The sequence below is a fragment of the Peromyscus californicus genome, unplaced genomic scaffold (genome assembly GCF_007827085.1).
Source record: "Peromyscus californicus insignis strain IS unplaced genomic scaffold, ASM782708v3 Scaffold_6__1_contigs__length_162567912, whole genome shotgun sequence".
NCBI lineage: Eukaryota > Metazoa > Chordata > Mammalia > Rodentia > Cricetidae > Peromyscus > Peromyscus californicus.
The window spans coordinates 159,881,666-159,905,504 of NW_026294584.1; the positions used below are offsets into that span (position 1 = coordinate 159,881,666).

Consider the following 23,839-nt stretch of genomic DNA (forward strand, 5'->3'; position numbering starts at 1 on the left):
TATATGTGTAAGAAAGCATCAAATTCCAGTATCAGAAATACACTTGTTTGTGTAAAGAATGGAGTGGGATAGAAAAAGGGCCAGAAGAGGTGATCTGCTCTGTATTACTGCACTGTAATACTGATCTGCTGGACATTACAATTGTTCACTAATGACTTCAAGTTTCTCAGCTCAGTGGGGGCTTGTCAGCTGTTGATACTTCCCACTTTGAGTTTAGAGATTATATATAGTTCAGTCAATTTTGTTCAGTGGAAGAGAGAAAAGCAATTCCCAAGATGTTTAAGAATGCCCTTTATATGATGAATAGACACAGTCCAGAGACTCACTCTCAAAGACCCAGAGTACGAGACAGTAAAACATCTTGAATGTATCTGGTTCACTCCCAGACTGTCACCATTTGACTAGTCCCAAGTAAATGGTATACATTTAATAAGTATGGTTAAGTGAATGTTGTCCAAACCATCTGTGTGCTACCTTCCACATAACAGGCACAGCACTCTACACAACCACCCTCTCCTTCAAATAAAAATCTATCAAGTATGTGTGCATTCCCTTCAGGAGAAGCTGTTGACTGAAGGCTTTGAGATAAGGATGTCACCATTCAGCTGTCTTTATTAGAGTATGGCTGAACCGCTATGACAGACTGGAGAGCACAGTAACTACAGTCCTAGGGCAGAGATTTTCAAAATACACAGCAGTCTAGATAAGCTTTTAGCATAGGCACGTCCAGGAACTTAGGAGTTCTGCTAAGCCATTAGGATCAGATGTCACACCAAACGTTTCATGAGCCTGTCATACAGCCAGGTGCTTTATTCAGTTCTCATTTTTAGTTGCTTGTAAGTGGTGAAGGGATTAGAAGGGTCTTCTTATGGCAGATTCGAGTTCTGAACAGGAGAAACATTCTGATTTGGTAGGTGGTTGTATGGGTCTCTCACTTAGTTAGAATGAGAACTTTAAATAGGAGGTAGCTCTTGAGGAAGGCCAGGAAAAGCGTAAGCCAAAGTCAATCTACTGCAGAGTGCAATTATCTGAGGATCACCCAAGTAGGAGGCTCTTCTCGTGGCCTAGTCTGCTGAATCCCTGATAGGAGGAACATTTGGTGGACGGTTTTGTTTTAAATGGAGCAACCATTCAGGACAAAAGATAAGGCATGATGCAGTTTCTGAGGATAGTCAGGGCAGTGCAAATCAGGTCAGTCCATTTCACAGGTCCCTCTTCTCCTCAGATGAGGTTCAGCCTGTCTCATCCTGGGGTCATGTGATGCGCCCAGGGTGACTGGAGCGCCGCGCGCAGGCCTGGGCGGGCCTTGGTGGAAATCAACTTCCGGTGAGGAGGTCCTGGACGCTGGGTGGTGCGTGGGCAGCCCCAACTTGAATACCTGGGTACGCAGTCACCTGGAGGGGGGTGCTGGCCCGTGTCCTGGTGCTCGAGTCTGAGAGCGGGGTGTGGCGCGCAGCAGCGCGGGGAGCACTGTGGCGGCGGCAGGAGCAGGTAAATGAGTGCTCGCCATCAGGGTCCAGGTCTCGGCCGCATGCGGGGCGTTCTCGAGTGGGAACGGCAGAGATGCCGCCAGCCCCGAGGCCTCGGCCGGGCGATCCATGGGACCTGGGGTCGGGAGGCGTCCAGCTGCCGCCCTCGCCTGTATGGACCTGCACCTGCCTGGTCCCGAGTGGAGAGGGAAGTTCGCGTGCTGGCCGCGCCGCGGTTGTAGCTCCGGCGGAACGGAAGTGCTGAGGCGGCTTCGGTTCCCGCCGGCGCCGAGCGGCGCACCCTTCCGGTCTCAGCTTTTTGGGAAACCGCGCTGCTGGCGTGCATCCTGGGAGTCCTCCGGGAGAGCCGATCACGTGACACACCCAAACCCGCGTTTCGGGTTCCCACCCGAGACAGGCACCTTGCGGAGTGCGCGACCTCTGTATCCCCCATTGGATGCACCGTCTGCGCGGCCGCTTCCTCCGGAGGAAGCTTTGCACTCGAGTCGTCTGCTTCTCCAGCAGCGCCGGGCTGTTGCGGCCGCAGTGCTCTTGAACCCTCAGCGCGCTGGGGACCTGAAGGCTTTGGGCTCAGCCGAGGTGCCTCAGTGCCCCACCCCCACCCCCACGAATCCCGACTTCTTCCATTGTGCGCACACGGACATATCGTCCGCCCCTAATCTTTACCGCCCGGATCGGTGGATGGCTCAGGAACACGTTTGCATGCTGTGTAGTTGAGGGATTACCGTCTTGTTACTGGGTGGGCCAACAATCACCTCACCTCAAGATTTATGGCAAAAGCTTGCAGAGGCGTGACAGCCACCGATGAGAATTGCAGAGCCTCGTACTTGTGGTCCTCTCAGCCACACTTTCTGTTGCTTTGGGGTTGTCTCTTCCACACCTGTTGGGATAAATGGCCCATGGAAGATGCTGGTACCGCTTCTTCTTCTTGGTGCAGTGCTATAGTTGTGGAGAATTGCCCGGTGAGGAAGTTTGGTGTCCCCCAGGATGGCTAGGAGGCGTTTCCGTGGCCTGGGAAATGTGAACTGGTTGCCTAGCAACAGCATAATCCAAATGAAATAAACATAAAACAAAATGAGAAAGTTAAGTCGTACCTCTTTTATGAAATGGAAAAATCTATCGTCTTAATGGGTAATTAGCCCAGGAATTTTGAGTTTTTAAGAAAAATTTTAATCTTAATACTTCACAGAAAAAGGAAACTGCTTGGAAAATCAGAGAAACATTGTTCTTTTGTCTGTGTGTGTGGCAGTGAAAGAAGAGACAATCACTAATTAACTTGTCTCAAGCTTGAATGGGCAGACAAGAATTTGCCTAATGGGTCACTTTATATTGAACACCCAGCTACTGTCAAATTTGTAAATTATATAGAATTTTTATGAATAAAGAAAACTTTGAAGGGGCTCTATCTTGATGACACAGCCAAATGGGAATGGATTGAGGTGGGTGAGATGTTTCTATTTATGAAAAAGGAGGAAAAAGTAAATTCTAAGGTTCACACTGGCAACCTGTTCCTTATAAATTTCCATTAAGTTTTCTCGTTTCTTGTACAATGTAAACTTTTGAAAGGCCACTCTGTATCAATGTGTATCTATTTCTTAGTAATGATACCTTTTGCTTATAGATTTGGTAACATTTTAGGGGTTTGGTTTCTCTGTGTGTCTCCTTTCTTACTCCAGTTTCCAGTAACTTGGTTTATTTGACTTGGATTTAGGCACATTTTCTCATAGGACATTTCTTTCACATTTTAGTTTATGGCAAACCTTCCACTAACTAAACTAGTGTGTCTTTGTATACACTCTGACAAATGCCTGGTCATATAACATCACCAGTTTGCTCATTGGCATCATCCTGGATAGCTACAGATTTTTTTTCTCTGTCCCTTTTTCCCTTTTCTGGAATTGTGTAAGTGGAATGGTACAGTGCAAACCATTGCACCAACAGTCTTTCCCTGAATGCTTTTCTGGCTCATCCGTTTGGTGCCTGTAACCAGCACGTCATGCCGCCTTTAAAAAGAGGAGTGGTATTTCCTTATGTGAGTAGGCCACAGTAGTTGGTGGACATTTAGGTTGTTTTTAAGTTTTGTATTTTGGAATGAAGCTTCTTTAAAAAAGCACTTTGAGGTATATTCATATTTAAGTCTTAAGAGACATTAGTTTTCATTTCCTTTGGTTAAATACTGAGATGTGGAATGCTGGGCCAGGTGGCAGGTGCATGGTGAACGTTTTAGTACACAGTTTTCCATGGTGGCTGCTGTGTGCTGCGCCTGATTCATGGTCCACGTTGCTGTGCATCAGGCTCCTGCTTTAGCAGGACTCATTGGCTTTTCATTTTTTTTTTTTTTTTTAATTTGAGACAGGGTCTCAAATGGCCCAGTCTGGCCTCTAGTTGGCTCTGTAGCTGAAACTAGTCTTGAACTCTTGATTCTCGTGCCAGCACCTCCTGAAGCTGGGATTGCAGCTGTGTGCCTCTATACCTGGTTCTCACAGATGATTTTATTTGAGTTTTTAGTTAACTAATATATAAGACATTTTCCTTTGCCGCTTTTTGTCATTCATATGTTCTTCTGTGAGGCATCTGTTCAAAGTTTTTGTCATTTTATTGAGTTTTTATTATATAATTAATTTTTGGTTCAATCCACATAAATCTTAATTATATGCCTATGTAATGTATATATGTGATATATATTGTGTATATGTTCTCAGTTGTTTATTTTATTTTACTTTTTGTTCACAAGTGTTTTCTTTGAGTCTGCCATTTATTCCTTTTCCTGACACGTGAAAGGAGTGAGGGAAACTTCAGTTTTGAAGTCCATTGCGTCAGTTCTTTTTCCTTTTTTAAATGATTTGCATACGACCCAAGTTTGCAAAGAATTTCTGTTTTCCTCCAGATCTTTTGTAGTTTTAGGTAGTATTGTACTGAGGATCTGTTGTTACTTTTTGTTTATAATGTGAGGTATAGGCTGTGCCTTTCTCTGCCTACTTTCTTTTACTTATGCACACATTTGGCAGCATCTGGGAGAATCTTTCTTACTGTCCTTCAGCAAGATATTTTTTGGCACTATTGTGAGTATGTGTGGCTCCGTTTCTTTCTGGTCATTCTGTTCTGTTCTCCATATCATTCTGTGTATCTCTCTTTTGGTGCAAACCACTCTGCAGTGTAGTTTTGTAGTGTGTCTTGAAATCAGGAAGACTGAATTCTCCAGCTTGGTTATTTTTCAGATTGTTTCAGATATTATAGCTCCTTTTCTTCCTGTGTAATTTTTAGAGGCAGCTTAGAGGCACGCTTCTCCAGAACAGGGTGGGGATTTGGTTAGGACTGCATTTAAGTTATAAATCACTTTGGGGTGACTGGCATCTTAGGTGTCTTGTAATTTGCTAGTTGATGCTTCTGCTTACCCAGAACATAGGTTTCTCCTACTGTTTTTCAGCTTTTAGCATAAACATCTTATTCCTGTTTCGTTACATTTGTATGTTTGTTTGTTTGGTGCTATCATAAATAGTCTCTGTGGACTTACACGTTTCTAATTATTGCTATACATATGTTGATGTTTACATGTTCTTGAATCCTACAGTATTGTTCAACTTACTTATTAATACTTGTGACTTTTGTGGACTCCTTGGGATTTTCTGCATATTCCTGTATTCCACCCATAGAGGCAGTTTTATTTCATATTTTCCCGACTGTTTGCATTTTCCTGTCTCATTGCACTGGCTAAGACTTCTAGTTATGTTGAAGAAGTAGTCACAGGAGACATTAGTTACTAATAATTTACATTAAAGAAAGCATGTAGTCATTTATTTATTTACCATTTTGATCAGATTGAGGAAGTTATCTTTGACTCCTGGTTTGCTTAGAGCTTTTAAATTTCAGTCATAAATCACTGTTATATTGCTTTATCTCATTGTAGAAATCATTAGTTAAGGTAGAAAATTATCCCTGCTATTATTCTGAGATGGGTGCTGCTTACATTTTGGTGCCTCCTCATGTCGCTTTTCATTGGGAAGTTTATTAGGCAAAATTATAAATACTTTATATGTAATCCCTTTTTTGAAGTATTACAGTATGAGTAACAATATATCTGGGGGATTTTGTAACTTGATTGCAACGGCTTTGGGCTAGTGTCATACTCTATGTTCACATTTCATTGTTTTCTTATTGTCAGTACAATTATAATTTATCCCATTGGAATTAACATCAAGTTGGTTTTTCTCTTTTATTAAAATACAATTTCTATGAACTCTTTGAAAGTATATCTATAAGAATTTTGAGGTTGCCAGTTTTGATGGCTTTGTCTGGTAAGTCTAGGGTGTATGTCTTTATTTATGCTGATGCTGCCCTCCGCATCCGTCTGTATGCACTGTCCTGTGTTTCTTATGCACTGCACTTCATTATTTATTGTTTGTCTCAGCTCTTTTATTAAAAACTGGATGTGTAAAAATATATTAAATGAGCTCTTTGGGTATTTGCCCTTTCTCTTCCCTGGATTTGGTCTTGTTGCTTTTTGTTTGTGTATTAGTTCTTGGTATATTATGTAAGCTCTGTCTTTTATGTGTGGCCACTGAAGTCTGCGTAAATTATTGGCCACATACAATTATTTTCATTAATGCATAGAACTAACACATCTAGTCTTTGCCAAGGATCCCTGAATGATGGTGCACGCCCGCAGTGCTCCTGGGAGCACTGTGTAACTGCCTTATCCTGCATTTGCTGCTTGTGCAGAGCAGAGGCAGTCTTAGGGCCGTCTTAGGTCTCTCTCCAGCCTGTGCACACACACAAGACCCTGAACATCTACACAGCTTTATGAACAAACTGGGCTTTTTAGATTTTCAGGAAAATATTGGATCTTTTAAAAATTACACATGAACATGTTATTCCTCCACTTCTTATCTTTATATGTAGCTTGTGTGTGTAACTGTCACCACCGCCTCTGGCAGCTGAGTTTTAAGAAGGTTGGCCCTGTTTGTTTTTGGCAGAGGCCGTTCTGGTGAAAGGTGGCTATCCTGGCAACCTGAGTCAGATCAAATGCAGATAAGCACAGGGGCAGCATTTCCAGGGAACAGCTGGACAGGTCAAGAATGGCAGCTTCTGAGAATGGACCTTCAGAAGAGTTCCTGGGTGGCCCCCGGCCGCTGGGGTTCCTGTGCTTTGAACCTGTTGGATTTTTCAGGTCACCAGTGCTGGGGAGAGCAGGATGAGGGTAGGAGGGACTGAATTGTCTCAGAGCCTCTGTTCTTCCTGACAGTGATGCTCCCTGGTTATTGCAAACCTTTGGTTAATTTTGAGTTAGGAGAAAGTTGACTGGCAGTTTTTGCCACTGTTGTTCAAGTACTGTGAAGTTTTTGGAGTTCCTCTGGTAGTCTTCCTCCTTCCGCTGTGGGGTAACATTTGAATGGTCCAAATTCTTAGTGTTGATTTACCAGTCATATTCTCCCATTTTCTTCGTCAACTATGTATATTTCAGCTTTGTGGAAGAAATCATTTGTGGGTTATTCAAATTCAGATACGTAAAAATTTCCCTTGTGTATTAAAACCACTTATTTGGCATTATTAGTTATTGTCTTAAGTGCTGTGAGATGAGTCCACAGGATAAAACCTAGAATCAGCTCCCACCTTTAGCAAGGTGGCTCCAGAGTAGTGGAAAGATTAGTCCTTAGCTGAGTGAGAAGTAGATCAGATGAGGCAGTACAGAAACACTGTTAGCTATAATAAACACTGTATCCTAGACAAGAGTCACCAGCTAGTAGATCACACTGTTTCTGTGTAGCTCAGTTAGCTTACACAGATGTTACTACAGTTTCAGGTTTGTGGATTGCAGAGTCATTGTGTACAAAGGAAAAGTAGAAAACAAAACAAACCATTTATTGAATTGGGTCCTATGCCTGAATGTATTGCTTATGGGAAGTTGGATTTCCTGCAAAAGGACTTTCCCAGTAAAAGACAACCAGAGCACATTTCCCCCCTTGATTTGCTGAATATATCTAGGTGTATTTTTGTATATTTCCATGTTTTGGTCGCTGAAGGTAACATTTTTTCCCATTTGATAGAATGTTCCTGTCTTGTAGTAGAATCTGAGTGTCATAGCTGAGCGTAGAGTAGATGAATCTACTGTTGCAGAAGGGGTTCCTGCCTGCAGACCCTTGATATGAAGGTGGGTCTGTCCACTGTGCATGTCTGCGACCTTTTGTGTGATCATCTTCATCACTGAGGCAGACTTGAATGGTCTGCAGATGTGGTTAAGAGATGCGTCCCGACATGCATTTCCTTATTTACAGATTGAATCGACAGCTCTTGGGACCATCACAAGCTCAGAATTTCACAGTCCTCCAGAGCTGACGGATACAGAGGACCTGTGTACCTGACTTGTTTTCACAAGAGAGACTTAGGTAGCCCCAAAGTGCGCCCTTTTTGTTCCTTCAACCATGTAGTTCGGGGCTAGGTTTTTACTTGTTGATGACCATGGCAGTACCCCTCTTTTGGCTCTTTTGGCTGGTATAGCTGCTTAAGGTTCAGTATAAAATATAAAAACAACTACTGAAGACTTACACAGTTTAAGGAATTTGTATACATAAGGAAAGAAACTTCCTTTAATAATAATGAGTGTCATTCCTGTCTCTCAGCAGGTAACATTGTTTGAGTTTAATGACATTAATTGACTCAGTAGAGAAGCAGGGCCAGCTGGCATGTCTGTAGTACCCTGACCTTATAGCACATGAACATTGTGGGAATCCTTGGCTCACCAAGGTGTCAGGTGACAAAGAAGACCATGCCTAGCTACTACTTTTGGACTGGGTGTTGTCAGAGTTAAGATATGAAGGTGTATTTCTGAAAAGGACTTTTTCATGTAACATTTGAGAGTAATTGTTCTACTGGATGGATTTGGTTTATATATGTTGAAAGTGTTATTAGAGTTGGGCTCAATTACTTACTAGGTGTGGAGGTGAAAAAATTACAGGTGATTCATGCTAAAGTCAGAATCACATGAAAAATATGTGCTGAGGATTCTGGTATTTTTAATTCAAGGGGAAGTGAAAATTAGTGGTTAGAATAAGTTTTATATCATCTTGGAAAAATGTGAACAGGCAAGTACTTTATATGTTTCTCTTGGTGAACGAGTCTGTTTTCTTTTAAAGAGACACTATTAGCAGGTCAGACCTTTGGTAGATGCATAAAGTAGGATACGAGAACTGTCCAACAGTCTGAAAATTAAACAGTGGGAAGCTGAAAGGTGTGGGGATGCACAGTTCACATCTGCAGTCTTTACTGAGTCTTTACTTAGGTTTCACTGCCTTGGCTCTTCCAGGACTTCATAGTAAGGAAGGTGAGAGAACATCAGATATTTGCAGTAGAGTATTGATTGTGAAAGGATGGGGTCCACGCCGTCAGATCGGAGTCTAGAGACACACCACCCTGAATATATTTGATAAGATCTGAAAGTTGGAACCAGGATGTAGCAGGCTTTCCTTGGGCTGCCAACCAGCTCCCATGGAGACTTATTATTAGTTATGAATGTTCACCCTTATGTTACGCTTGTCCTACTAGCTATCATAACTTAATTTAACCTGTTTCTCTTCATCTGTGTTTTGCCTCAGGGCTTTTTACCTTTCTTTCATTCTGTATGTTCTACTTTTTCTGCTTCTTCCGTGTCTGTCTGGCTGGTGGATGCCTGGCTGGCCCCAGGTGTCTCGCTCTCTTTCTCCTGTGTTCTCTTCTCTCTTCTAGATTCCTCCTCCTATTTATTCTCTCTGCCCACTAGCCCCACCTATCCATTAATCGCTTAGTTATTGGCCAGTCAGCTTTTTATTAGACCAATCAGGTGCCTTAGGCAGGCAAAGCAACACATCTTTACATAATTAAACAAATGTAACAAACAAATGCAACATACCTTTACATAGTTAAACTAATGTTCTACAACATAAGCAAGTGTAACACATCCTCACAGAGTTAAAGTAGTATTCCACAGCACCAGGAGATAAGACAAAACCCCAGTGAAGGTAAGGACTGAACCCTAAATTGCGATGAGTGACCTTTCCTTGTCCTTCCTGGGGAATTAATTTTGTGTGCCGTCGAGGAGACCTCATGGTAGGCATGCTGACTGCTCAGCACTCTGTCTCTAGAAGCCTCAGTCAGTCCAGAAAGGTAAAGCACAAAGTGTGCCCTGTGAGGACATGCTGTGCTCTGAAAGGACTGTGTGAGCTTCATCATTCACACCGAGAGAAGTCTTAGGCATTCGTGGTAGAATTGATACCCAGGGTATGGCCTGACGGGGAAAGAAAGTTCGATCAGAGTGAATTTATTGATGTGCGTGCATTAAGCAGAGATTATTCTGCACTTCAGCTTGGGGAGTTATGAAGAATGGTGGTACTAGGTCCCCTGCCCCCCAGCATAACTGCAACATGGCCCCACATGCACTTTCCAGAGCAGATTGGGAGTTCTGCACCCGCTGTGGTGTGATGGCCAATTGGGATATGTAGGCTTTGGGAGATGGGAATGTGAGCCTGTTTGTTGTTTAAGATTGACTCACTGGGGTTGGGAGTGATGGCACATATCATCCCAGCATGTGGGGGGATCAGAAGTTCAGTCATCCTAGGCTACATAGGGAGTTCAAGGCCAGCCTGGGCTACATGAGATACTGCCTTAAGAAAAAAACCTACTCACTGAAATTGTTGGGATATATTTTTTAGTGGAGCCCCAACATCCTGGAAGAACCTGGGTGGTGTACTTGAAGGGCAGAACTTAGAGTGGGAAGTGCAGCCACTGAATTGGGGAACCTGAACACAGAGCACTCAGCTGCCAAAAATGAGATGGGGGGGGGGGTTTCACCAAGATGCTCAGCAGAGCCAAACAGGCAGAATAGTCTGGCTTCTGCAGATCTGTGGCCCTTTCTACTGATTTTGGTGTTCCCAGAATCAAAATAAAGAATTGATCTGCATAAGCAGAAAGTTTAAGGTCAGGTGAAATAAGTTGTAAGCAGAATAATAAAAGAGCACATCACAGCCCTTGGCCAGTTCCAGACCTGAGCAGTTTATAGCTTCCAAATGAAGGGCAGGCTGGTTCCCTTTCAGCAATATCCCTCCAACACCCATCAAATTTATACTTTCAGTTTCACCTCCAGCCTTTCCAAAGGACCAGTGGTCTTTTACCAGGCAACTGTGCTCTGGGTAAAGAACATAGTCAGACCTTTGGGGTAACTACTGGACTCTGATAGTTTTAGAGACTCAAAATGGCATTGTATTTGACCCTAGTTATTTCTAGTGGGGTTTGTGGGTCACCAAACTCATCCTGTGTTTATCTCCCCAATTTTGGAATACTCAAGTGGAGTAGTTCTTGTTTTGGACTCTTAATCATTGGACCCCACTCTTCGTTTGGGCCAATGGAATGAGCTGTTGCAGGGGCAAAGCCCTGGTAGAAGATGGTACATCCAAAGCAGTATCTCATTTCAAGAGGCATTCAAGATCAGTGAATCCCTAAGGACTTGGAAGATATATGAGCAGTGATTGCTACCATGTGCTATTCAGCTCTCCTACTTGTCCTATATAAAAGGCAAACCAGTGTTGGAAAATGCCAGGGGGTTATTCCAAGTAATCAGTACAGTAGAGCGAGCGGGAAGACTTTAAGCTTTCATATTCTTATCTTCATCATCAGTACTCCATTACCAGATGTAAGGAGTGCACTTGGGATTAGGCTGTTGAGGTTCAAGTAAGTTCCAGGAGGAAGTGGTCCTAATGCCCACCATCCCCACTTTGCTATACTCACCCCCTGACCCCCATAGCCTGCACCTATGGCTTTCTGGGGAGTTTCCTAATACCCTTTAACAGAGGAAGAGAAGACTGAGTCCTGATATGTGTGACATTTAGGCTCTACCCCCCACATTGTTATTTAGCATGTAAAGTGCCTTTGGGGGACTCTTCTGGGTAGTGGTCCTGGTTAATCTTTCCAGAAGCAGAGCTGTGAGCCGTGTGGTAGTTACTTGATTTGCCTAGAAGGAAAAGTGCTGGTGTGTGTTTACAGACTGATTTATGAGTTGTGGCCAGTGTTTGGCTAGGTGGTCTGTGGTGTATGGAGAACAGGATTAGAAAACTGATGAAAGGAACCCTGGGAAAAAAGTATGAATAGAATGGGCAAAGCATCCTGAAGATACTTGTGCCCCAAGTACTTGTTCTCCAGGGGGTGATGTCAGCAGAGATCAGTGGTTATGTGCATAGGATGGTCTGTTTTCTGGTCTGCTCTCCTTTCAGAGGCAGATCCATAAGTGGTGTTAGCCAGCCTCCTCTGCATCCATTGTGCGTCCGTCGGTTCCACGTAACTCAGTCATGTCTTAGCGCTGTGGATTCCCACTCACTAAGGCTGACCTGCGTGTGTCCAGTGCTGAATGTACAGTATGCCAGCAATACCCACCAATATGAAGGCCCTGATACAGTGCCAGGCTCTAGGATGATCAGCCAGTTACCTAGTGGCAGGTTGATTCCTTTGGACCACTTACGTTATGGAAAGGGCAGAGTTTTGTTCTTGTTGTCGACATGGATGTCCTTTCCTACATGCAGTTTTGTGAGGACTGCTGTTCATGGGTTACACAGAATTCCTTAACCACTACTGTGATATTCTGCACAGAGCTGCAGGTCAGCTGTTTCATGGTAAATCTGATCGAGGAACTCATGTCATGACCAAGGAGTGTTTCAGTAGTCCCAAGTTTATGGGGTTCATTGACTTTACCATCTTCCATGGGAGTGGCAGTGGACCCAAACTAGTGGGGCTCATGGACTACCATGTTCCACAAGAATGTGGCAGTGGACCCAATTTTACAGAGTTCACTGACTTTACCATTTTCCATGCCTTCCAAAATCAGATGGCTTGACAGAATAGTGGAGTAGTCCTCTGAAGGCTCAGTTGCAATACCAGTTTGGGGGCTGATCCTAAAAGGGCTCAGGCAGGATTCCCCTGGAATCTGCCTCTACTCTTTGTCAGCACCTAGTGCGCCGTACTGCTCCTCCCCTTGTGCGGATTCTAGGATTTAGGAATCAAAGCTGGAGATGAGCTTGGCTATTATTTTAGTGACCCACTAGCAAGACTTGTGTTTCCTTTCCTGTCATCTTACCTTTGCTGGTCTAGGGGTCTGAGTTCTGGGAGAGGAACACTGCAATGGGAGGCACAGGAGTGCTTCTGCTGAACAGACTAAGATTTGCTCCTGAGTGACTGTCCCTGCCTCTGCATCTGTAGGCAAAGGGGAGAGTGTGCCTGTCTGGGTGAGTCCTGTCAAGGAGAAACCAAGCTGCTGTTCTGTACTGGAGGCACAGAGAGCCAGGGTCCAGGCAGTCCCCTAGGGTCGCTCTTCATCCTGCCAAGCTCAGCAGTTAAAGTTTGCAGAAACTGGCACGGTTATGGCCTTGGCGCCTCAGAAGTAGGGGTTAGGGTTGTCCTGGTAGGTAAGTAGGAGCTTCACTTGCATGTGCATTTTCTTACGAATCTGTGGTACATGTAAAGCAGGTATCTTTGCTTTCTTGTTCTGTTGCCTCACTGTGTAACATGAGATATTTTTACTTTACTTCATAGTATTTAAGTTTTTTTGGTGCTATAATATTTAAGTTACTGGAGCCTGAGGACCAGAAGAATGAACATCACTCAGGGTCTTAACCTTCTCTTGGGAAGGGAGTGAATGTGTTTCATGTTCTGTGCAAGATGGTTGTTTTGTGCTGTGTGGGAGACTGAGTGACTTAGGAGAATGCATACAGGTGACAGGTTGACAAAGGCTGCACATTCCATGTTTAGTGTCCTGTGTGAAGCTGCCTGGGCCGTGGGGTACGCCGCACATTCCATGTTTAGTGTCCTGTGTGAAGCTGCCTGGGCCGTGGGGTACGCTGCACATTCCATGTTTACTGTCCTCTGTGAAGCCGATGTTTAGTGTCCTGTGTGAAGCTGCCTGGGCCGTGGGGTACGCTGCACATTCGATGTTTAGTGTCCTGTGTGAAGCCGACTGGGCCGTGGGGTACGCTGCACATTCGATGTTTAGTGTCCTGTGTGAAGCCGACTGGGCCGTGGGGTATGCTGACAATTGGTTCAGCATTATCCTGGGTGTGTCTGAGGGTGTTTTTGGATAACATTACTGTTGCCCTCCCCGGTAAGAGTGGACCTCATCCAGTTAATGGAAAGTCGAGTAGAATGACAGAGCTGTGTTGGGAGATGCACTGTTCCCCACCAATGGGCCTTCTGGTCTGTGTTTGAACTTGGACTCAGGATCACTGATTGCTCAGGCCTGTACTGCCATCTCTCAAGGTCTCTAGTGTTCTGACTGCAGATCTCAAGATGTCTTAGACCCCATGATCATGTGGGCCAGTCTGTAGTCAGTCTCTGTCTGTCTGTCTCTCTTTCCCCCAATCCCCTTTTCCTCGTCTGGAGACCCTGACTTCTGGGTGGAGTTTGTTCTGTGCTTCCACACTTTCTGAGGAGAACTCTTAGATCATTCATTGAATCCTTTGCCATTTTCTAAATAGTGCACACAATATTAGTATATTTGCACATTTCCTTCAGAGCACCCCTCTTCCTCCACTTGTTCTATCATTTTAGTTTCTAAACTGTGTAGTACCTTGTGATTTCCTCATAATTTATGATGAGTTATTTAGAAGTATGTTGTTTCTTTGAGTGATTTGGGGACTTGCCAAATTTTACCTTTACTGATTTTCAATGTATTTCAGCTGTGGTAGTGAGGACCTTTTGTATGATGTCAGCTGTCTAAATCAAATTGAGACTTGTGTGACTCAGAATATCATCTGGCTTTGAACACTGTGTATGTGCTTGAAGGCCTAATCTGACCTTGTTGGGTAGCACCTACTCCCAAGGAATGTTGGTTATGTCAAGGTGTTGATAATAGTGCTTTGTTTTCTGTATATCTACTGATTTCCCCCTCCATGTTTAATCAACTACTGAGAAAGATCCACCTTTATCTGTGGTTGCTGACTTGCCCATCTTGTCAGTTCTTCACACTGTGTTTTGAAGCATGCTCTTCAGGTGCATATGTGTTTATGGATGAGATTGTCTTGTGAGAAGTGCTTGTATGTAGCACGAATCTTAATTTAAGGTCTTATTAATAAAAACAAACCTGGAGCCAGGTATTGAGTTAAAGCTGGAAGATCAGAGAAGCAGAACAAGCCACAGCCACCTCGCCTCACCAGTTCCTCAGCTGATCTTGTTTCCTCAGACTGGAAGCCTCTGAGTCCTCATCCAAATGAATCTCAGCTGAACTGCTGCTCAAAAGCCTAAAAGCTTAACCAGCCAAAAGCTTCTAGTTTCTGGTCTTCACGCCTTATATATCTTTCTGCTTTCTGCCATCACTCCCTGGGATTAAAGGCGTGAGTCACCATGCTTGGCTGTGGAGAGATCCAGGTAGATCTCTGCCTCTGGAATGCTAGGATTAAAGGTGTGTGTGCCACCATTTTCTAGCCTCTGTATCTAGTGGCTGTTCTGTTCTCTGACCCCAGATAAATTTATTAGGGTGCACAATATTTTGGGAAACAATACCACCACACTTGTATGTTGTTAGCTCTTTAGCCTTTAATTTCATCTCCTTTCCTTTATAAAATGCCAGTTCTCACACCCTAAGTCTGCAGTCCACACGGACTCAGTTGGTCACACCAGCTGTCCTCCGTGCAGTTGGCACTCTGGTTGAACCTGAGTACCATTTTACTAGTGTTTTCTGTGTTGCACTGTGTGTCGTATTCTGCCTCTTTCCTCCTTTTCCTCACTCAGAGTGTTTGAGTGTTTTTCCGTAATAATTTCATTTTATGGCTGTTAAAGGCTGGTTGACATATCTTTGCTAATTGTTATTGAAGTGATACAGAAGACTATAGTATACATTTAAACTTATACTGCATATTTTTACTGTATAGTAAAATTACTTTCTAAAATACTGTCGTCTCATCTTTTTGTGGTATTGGTATGCAGTTCTGCAGTCTTTAAATTTTATATTCTGTGAGTCAACAGTGCATTTTTACTTTCACCTTATAAAGCCAGTTAGATTTAAAATGTTTATGTCTGCCAATTTTAGCACAGCAATGCTAGTTCTGTTAGTTCTGTTTGTGAGGTCCACGTTTCAGTCTGGCTTTATTTTATTTTATTTTTTTATTCCTGGGGAAATGCCTATTGCTAAGTGCAGATCTGTGGCAGATAATTCTTCCCCATTTTGTTTGTCTGATTGAAGATTCTTTCTTCAAGAATTCCATACTGCCATATGTTTTCCTCCTAAGTATGAGTGGGCTTTCAGTCACTGTGACAAATACCTGGAGAACTCTGGCTCATGGTTTCAGTGTGTGCATGGTATGCACCATTGCTGTGGAACTCTGGTGAGACAAATCATACTGGTGGCAGGAATTTGTAGTGGAGCACCTCTTGGTGGACAGGAACCAAAGAGCGTAGGCCTGTGCTTGCAGCTGGGGTGTGCCTCCCCAATCCCAAAGTGCACATTACTAACCACCTTGGTGTTTTCCAACTCAGTCAGGTTGGTTGGAGACGAACTATCACACATGAGCATGACACCTTGTCATTGCTTTTGGCTTATGTGGGTTTTGGCAAGAAGTCTGCTTTTATTCTTACTTTAATTCTTTGGTGTGTAAGGTCTCCCTTTTCTGGACTATTTAAACTGTTCTATTTTCTGCAATTAGACTGGTACACACTGCACTATTTCATGACTTCTCTGAAGGCCTTAGCCTTTTGGATCTCACGTTTTTTGGACTTTTCATTTAGTGTCTTTGCATTTTTGGAAAGGCTGTAGTCACACTCCAGGCTACTTGAACGTGCCCTGTGCTCTCAGCATGCATTCTCTCCACCTTTTTGGATATCCATTGTTGCTGATTCTGTCTTCACAATCTGCCGTGTGCGTATATGATGTTAGTCCTGGGGTGTTTCCTTCATTTAGTTCTTCCTGCAGTCCCATGTGCCTCCTTCAGCTCTTCCACATCTCTCTGTAGTTTTCTTTCTTAAAGGAATAGGACATATACCGGGGTCTCTAGTTTTGTGTCGGCTTTTTGTGCTGAAGTTGTGGTCATGGAGTTGTGGTGGTGATTCTCACGACTGGGAAAGAATCTCCAGGTGTGGGTGACTGAGTGGGCCCCTCTCTCAGCAGCTGTGAGTTGTTTTAAGCAGCTGTGGCCATGATAGCTGAAGACTTGCATGACTGACAGAGCTCTGCGGGTCTGTGGAGAACGGCAGGCCTGAATTGCCTGATGGATTGTCAGCAGTGGCACTAGTATCATTTCACAGACCAGCGTTGGTCACCGTCTCTCTATGGGACTTGAGGATATTCCCTCCTCTTGCTCCAGGGCAGTGACTACTTCTGCCTGTTCATCAAGCAGTGGAATTGTGTGTGGTTTACAGCTTCTCCCATTAAAAAAAAAAAAAAAAAAAACAACCTAAAGGAATACATGTAGTGAAGGGTTAACCTGACATGAACACCCTTTAATAACCTTATCTAACAATACTTATTCTCCAGCCAGAGCTCTTAGGCCCGGTTCTCTCTTCTGTCAGTAGGTGAGTACCCAGCCCATGATTTCAGAACACTGTTCTATCCAGAGTTCCTAAGCTTGGGTTCTTGGCCTTGCGAGTTCTGACTGGCTGGTCAGAGCCTCCCTCAGCGCGGCTTCTCTGCACTCCAGCCCGAGCTCTGGCCTCGGAGCTGCAGTCGACTTTGTAAGCTTGGCAGTTAAACTAACTGCTTGTTAGTCTCTGCTTCACTTTGATGGGTGCTCCAGGGCCAGGTAAAGAGTTAGCCTGCTGCCGCTGCTGTGTAGAAAATGTGCATTTTAACATCACATTCTTTATTCTTTTGTTCTTTTACATTAATGTGTATTTTATAAAAAGCAAATCTCTTCCCTCAACCTGCCATTAAATTTTATATAGAACTAGAGCTCTGAGAAGGCAGGAAGCGTCTCGTTTGTGGAGCACGGCCTGACATGCACAGACCCTGGGTTTAGTTTGCAGTGTAAAAATAAAAAACAGAAACAAAGCAAGACAAAACCGAATCCACCCTCGACATGCGCTGTACGCTTCACTGTTTGCCTCTCCTGGCTTTGCTTGGCCTCACAGTAGAGGAGCTTTCTGGCGTTTATGCCAGTAGTCGTCCAGCATCCTCAGCCTGAGAAGAGTTGCCTCCTCTTCCCCTGAAGACCGCTTTTGTGCAGGGTGTGTGCTCTTGTGCGTACTTACAGGTCTCCTTCAGCTGAAGAAGTGAGTCTCCCCTCTGTCCTTTCTCAGGTCTGTGTTCTTCCTCACCAGGTAGAAAAGCAGGCTTCCTGTCTGTGGCCTCATCTCTTTCCCCTGGTTAGAGCTGTAGTTTATAACTGCACTCACACCTGAATGACTCTTAATGCATTCTGAGGCTTTGTTCAGGTGTAACAAAGCCACTGGTAACGTGCTCTGTAAAGGGAGAGTACTAGAGGCGCTCAGGTTAAAATGGGTTCCTCTGGAAACATCTATTTTTTCCATTCTTCCTCTATTTCCTCTGGAACTTGTAAGTGCTCTTGAAAGTTACACAGGCTCTGACAGCGAGCTCTGTCCACATATCAAAGAGAAAAGTCAGCACCTCCCACAGAGCCAGAAGGAGGGAAAAAACCTCTGTTTTTATGGACTTGTGTCAGGAACTTGAAAGCATGGTGAAGGATGTGTGTACAGGCACATGTGACTTGTGGCTTGTGAGTGTGGCTGTATTTTCTTGGGTTCTGCACTCCTGAGAGGAAAGGATGCCAACTCCAGGGTAAGCTTGCATTTGCTGTTGCTATGTCCAGTCTGTCTGATTTCTACCTGTGAAAGGACTTTTGTGTAAACTCTACCTTCAACCCCAAGCAGAGGTGTGTTCCAGAGAAGCCTTGGCTCCCACCTCCTGTGGCTTCCTTCTCTGGTACCCTCTCTTGGTGGGTGTACCTGTGACAGTGTCCCGTAGCCGCCATCCCTGCGCCTGGTGTTGCAGTGTCCAGCAGCCGGCGTCCAGCAGCCGGCGTCCAGCAGCCGGCGTCCAGCAGCCATCCCTTCTTTCCCTGTTTCCCGAACAGTTGGTTTCTCTATTTACTCCCTCCTCTGTGTGAATGCACCTAAACATGCTATTTTTACAAGAATCTTACATAATTGCTCTTATGCTGCTGCCACCACTGTTGATGGTGGTGTTAGAATTCCAGGGTCAGCCCTGCAGATGAAACTTACATACCATTAACATTGCAATAGAAACATATTATGTAGGATTTTTTGGAGCCAAATCTTAAGGTTTATTTAGATTTTTACTGGGAAGAAAGGAAAAAAAAAATTAACCTTTTAAAATCTTGGCTGCTTTCAAAGTAATTTTTAAGTTAGTTCACAAAGATACAAAGTAATGGCTTTTATTATGGTATTTTTATATGTGTATGTAAAAGCATACATACATGGTTCATACTACGTTTCATAATTTCCCTTGCTGTGATAAAACATTCCAACAAAATGTAACTTTGGTGGAAAATAGATTCATTTGTCCTTCAATTAAAAGTTAACAGTGTAGCATTTCGAGAAAGTCCAGACATCATGACATTATCAACTCAATCAGCTTGTCATAGCACACCCACAGTCAGGAGCAAAGGATGAGTAAACACAAGGATCCTTACTTGCTTTTAGCTAGCTTTCTTCTCCCTTACATTGTTCAGGACCCCTTGCCTAGGGAATAGTGCTGCCCACAAGGGGCTGGACTGTCCTACATCAATTAGTAATCAAGACAACTCCCTACAGAGATGAGAAAAGGTCAGCATGAAATAGATAACTTTCCAGATGATTCTAGATTGTGTTAAATTCACACACACACACACACACACACCCTGAAAAACAACACACTTGTTATTTGAACCTCCCTCTCTTCCCTCTTCTCCCCTTCCCTACTTTTCCTAGTCTCCTTCCCCATATCCTTACGTCTGCTTCCCTGTCATGTGCATTCCATTACCTCTCACTCTCCTTTCCCTCCCTTCAGATAATTTCATATTCACACACACATGGTATGTGTATGTAAATTTCAGTCTAGATTCTACAGATGAGAGGAGAGATGCCATGCTTGTCTTTCTGAATCTAATGATCTCCGGTTCCGTGATTCATTCTGTGCAGCTGAACGGACTCCACATGTGTCCAGGTGCCACATTTTCTGTCCATCTCACTGTTGATGGAAATCTAGGTTGGAGAAACAGGTAGTCTCTTGAAACTTGAAGTTCTCGTTACAGAAATCACTCCTCTTGAACTGCAGGCCTTCAATAGGTGTGCTTGGTCTGTTTCTTGGGAGCTGTCTGTCAGGTATCTCCACACATGATCTTCTAGTGTGAGGACTAGTCCCAGCTACAAGCGTTTTTGTTTTTTTTTTTTTCTTCCAGGGAGCTTGCACACTCCACAGATGAGGGACTGGCTGTTTCATTTTGTGCCCCTGTGGTTTCTCTGGGTGGCTTTTTCAAAGAAGTTCATTTTTTTTTTTCCTGGCAATCTTGTGTATCCTGTGTAAGTATTTTTCATTATTAATAATTTTGAGAAGAACCAACTCCAGGTCAAAACATGGTTGCTAAAGCCACTGTGCTTTATCCAGGGTCATCCCAGTGGGTTTTGTATCTGTTCTGCCAAAGTCTGTTCATCTCACATTCCCCTGTGCTCACTGTCAGCAACCTGGTGTGGAAATTATTTCTATGCATTTTGCCTAAATCAACAACCATTAAGAGAAATTCAACAAGACATGGAAGTTTAATTCTCTAATCCTGTAGGCTGGCTTGGGGAGACACCCCCCACTTCTCACACTATAGAAATTTCCATTTCTGGTTGTGACTTGTGTCCCAGCTTTTCACTGTTCTTTTCCATCGTCGTCTTCCTCGGTTGGGCTTCGTGGTTAGAAATCTCCTCTTTAATTGAATTGCAGAGCGGTTCATTCCTGCCATTTTCCACTCTTTGGTCCAGCAGTGAGGGTCTGTGTGTGTAGGTACACTGCACCGTTTTAATAATGAATCTGGGCTTAAAGAGAAATTGAATTAAATTCTTCAGTTATTTTAGAAGTTCTAACATCATTCTATTTACATTTCTGGCCACAGTGAAAGTTTTTGTGAAACTGGGTTCTGTAGGAAAAAGCTTCATGTGTCATCATGATCTTGGAAGAGCTTTGGGGACTTGGCTTGCCCAGAATTACAGCTTTGAATAGTCTCCATAAATCTTGCCGTTAACAAGTGTGCATTATTTCTAATTAGGAGTTAACCAGAAATCTGAGCTTAATCAGAAATAAGATCCTTCAACAGAGGAAGCTGAGTTGTGGCTGGATTAGGTGACATCTGTGATGACACTGATTTGCAGGAGAGCTGGGACTGGAGCCACAGGCCGACTGCGTGGCCGGCACTCTCCCCCACCGTGGGGCCTCTCACCGTCCTGTCTATCAAAACAAGGCTCCAGAGTATAAACAGGTGTAGAGTGCTGGTGTGAAAGCATCCACATACATTTCATTTCTGTGACAAAGATGAGAGCAAATCGGATCCATCTTCCACCTGAACTTACAGACTATCCTGATAACCTGAAGGTTATTCTTTGGTTTCTGAAAAAGAACGTTTTGTGGCCTTTATTTTGTTCAACCTTTTTATGGTAATAATTTGTAAAGGTTCTCAGGCTTTGAAAAAAGCAAACAAGGACTCCCGTGCTGGCTGCTGTGACTGCCTGTTAAGTGTCAGCCCTTCCCTTGGTAGGTTCTCTCTGCTTCAGGCATCTAAGCCCTCCTCCCTGTGGCCTGTCCCAGCTTCTGTGCTGATTAGTCTAAATGAAATGCCTGGTTCCTTCTTTGCTTGCGATTAGTTCAAGGACAGGCAGGTCAGTGCCTCAAACATTTCTGTGATGTTGCTTCTAGCTTCTGTGTGTAGCTCAGGTGGGGCTCAGATTCCAGGGACTTGGAGGTGAGTGTTGAGTCTCCACTCTGCAGTGTGGTGTGCCTACTTCCAGGAGACGCAGATTGCATATTTCTTTGTTGAAGCCTTTTGACCCATGGGTTTTCTCTGAATTACAGGCGAGTGTGCTACTTTCTAAGACTTACTACTCCTCACTTCTGCTCTTTACAGCTTTTCAGTAGGAATTAAGTTTTACAGACTAAAAGAACAATGCCCACTAGATATGGGAGAGTAGAATCCTGAAAAGACAGGTGCTGAGAATTAGGCTCATGGGCTGCCCTGAGCCACATCGTGACCTGTGCTTCCATGACTTCTGTACCATCGGACGCGTTTCTGTCTGTGTACTCACTCACTTCATGATTTCCAGGGCATTGTTCTTTTGTTTGATTTCTCTCTCTCTCTAAGAATTTTATTTCACAGAATGTTACCACGGTGAACTAGGTTAGCATCAGTTCAGTTATCTCAGTTCCTTTCTGGGGCTTGTTTACTGAACCCGGATTTCTAGCACAGTGATGCAGTTTGGCTTCGTCTCCCCTGTGCATGATGCTATGCCTGTTTTTACCCTCTGTCCTTCAACCTCAGTCTCCCCCATCTCTTCCTGCCTCCCCACTGTCTCTAGTAACACTATTTCTTACTCTGTCTCTGTCAGTATCCCCCACTTTTTTTGCTTATCTATCTATCTGTCTGTCTGTCTATCTATCTATCTGGGTGGGTGGATGAGCACGCCCATGCCATGAGGCATGTGTATGGACATCAGAGGACAGTTTGTGTGGGTTGATGACTCTCCCCCCACCGTGTGGGTCCCGGGGGTGAATCCAGGCCGTCCAGCTTGGCTGTAGGCACCTTCACCTCCTGAGCTGCCTCGCTGTCCTCCGCCCTTCAGCATTTAGTGATAATCCATTTCAGTCCGTCTCTCCCTCTCACATTTCCTTTGCCATTGGTAGACATGTATGTCGTTTCCATATTTTGGCTGTTATGAACACTGAACCTGGGAGTTCAGGTATCTGTGATAAACTAAAAGGCTTCTATGAAGCTGAGGAAATGGAACAAAATGAAAAGTCAGCCTACAAACTGGGAAGTTGAAACTGCAAATTGTGTTTCTGAGGACGGTTGAGGGTCTCAGTTAACGGACAGTTCCTACAGTCAAACAGCAGAGGAACAAATTGTCCAATGAGTAAGTGTGCAGAACACCACAACTGAGACTTTCCTAGGAGTATATAAAAACAACTAATAGATACGTGAGGAATGCTGTTTCGGGAATGGGCATCAGTGGTAAAGATGACCCATGTAGGGCTGAACACTCGTCTCTTATTCTCAATACTTTGATATCTCCATTGACTGTTGTCCACTGCAGAAAGAAGCTTCTCTGACCAAGGATGAGAGTGGCCCAGGTCCATGGGTATGGCTATAAATGTTTAGAAGGCAGCTTCACAACCTGATCACTTAGGAAATTAACAATAGCAGGTCCTACCGTGTGGCCTGTGACCTTACCGTCTGTCCTCCGTACTGTTCTATCGATCTGCAGGCAGAAATGGTGCTGAGCAGCAGCTGAGAGCTTACATATCGATCCAGGTGTGTCAGGCAGAGTGTGACTGAACCTGGCATGGGCCTTTGAAACCTCAAAGCCCACCTTCAGTGCCACACCTCTGCCAACAAGGCCACACCTCTTAATCCTTCCCAAACACCTACTGGGAATGAAACATTCAAATATATGAGCTTATGGGGGCCATTCTCATTCAAACCACCACATCCTTCATGGGCTTTTGAGTAGGTTAATAGTACCAAGCTTGAAATTCCCACCCATGGAGCACACCTCAGACCCAGTCAGAAAGCCACCAGTTTCCCTAACTGTGGTACCACTCTTGACCCAGTAAGCACATCTCGCCTGGCAGATCTCTGTTGTAACATGTAGGGTCCAGCTGTCAGGTAAAAGTATTGGTGTGTGTGTGTGTGTGTGTGTGTGTGTGTGTGTGTGCGCTTGTGTGTGTATGTCTGTGTATATGTCTGTGTGTATGTCTGTCTTTGTGTGTGTGTCTCTGTATGTGTGTGTGCTTGTGTGTCTGTCTGTGTTTGTGTCTGCTGTGTGTGTGTGTGTGTGTGTGTGTGTGTGTGTGTGTGTGTGTGTGCACTCATGCCTGTGTCCACATAGTGCCTTCCTGCACTGTGAATTGTAGCCATCAGGGAGGAAGATTTCTGGTTGACTTGAGACTGATTTTGAAGTCAGCAGCGCTTCTGTTGGGCACTTTCAGTGTGCTGGCTGCGTTGGCACCGACAGCCCCAGAAGCAGGAACGTCTGTGTTGAGATCCAGGCTGAGCTCAGCACATCCTAGTGTTCGGTTCAGTTGCTGCTGTGTGCGTTACTGTGGGTGAGACTGCACCACAGGCTCCAAGGCACTCCTTGAAATTGAACTCTATTGTGAATTTACTTTTTTGATCCTCATAACTGTTTTTGCATCAGTG

The 23,839-nt window shown here is 44.2% G+C and overlaps 1 protein-coding gene across 5 annotated transcripts in view; it reads left to right on the forward strand.

Moving 5' to 3' along the window:
• The first annotated feature begins 1,290 nt into the window (after positions 1 to 1,290).
• The window catches only part of Ccdc91 (coiled-coil domain containing 91), a 187,281-nt gene continuing 164,732 nt past the window's right edge, over positions 1,291 to 23,839 (forward strand). The window contains exon 1 of one of the 5 annotated variants that reach the window (XM_052718968.1): positions 1,291 to 1,382. The gene's annotated coding sequence lies outside the window, so the exon portion shown is untranslated. The other 4 variants (XM_052718967.1, XM_052718969.1, XM_052718972.1 and 1 more) reach the window with 4 other exon arrangements.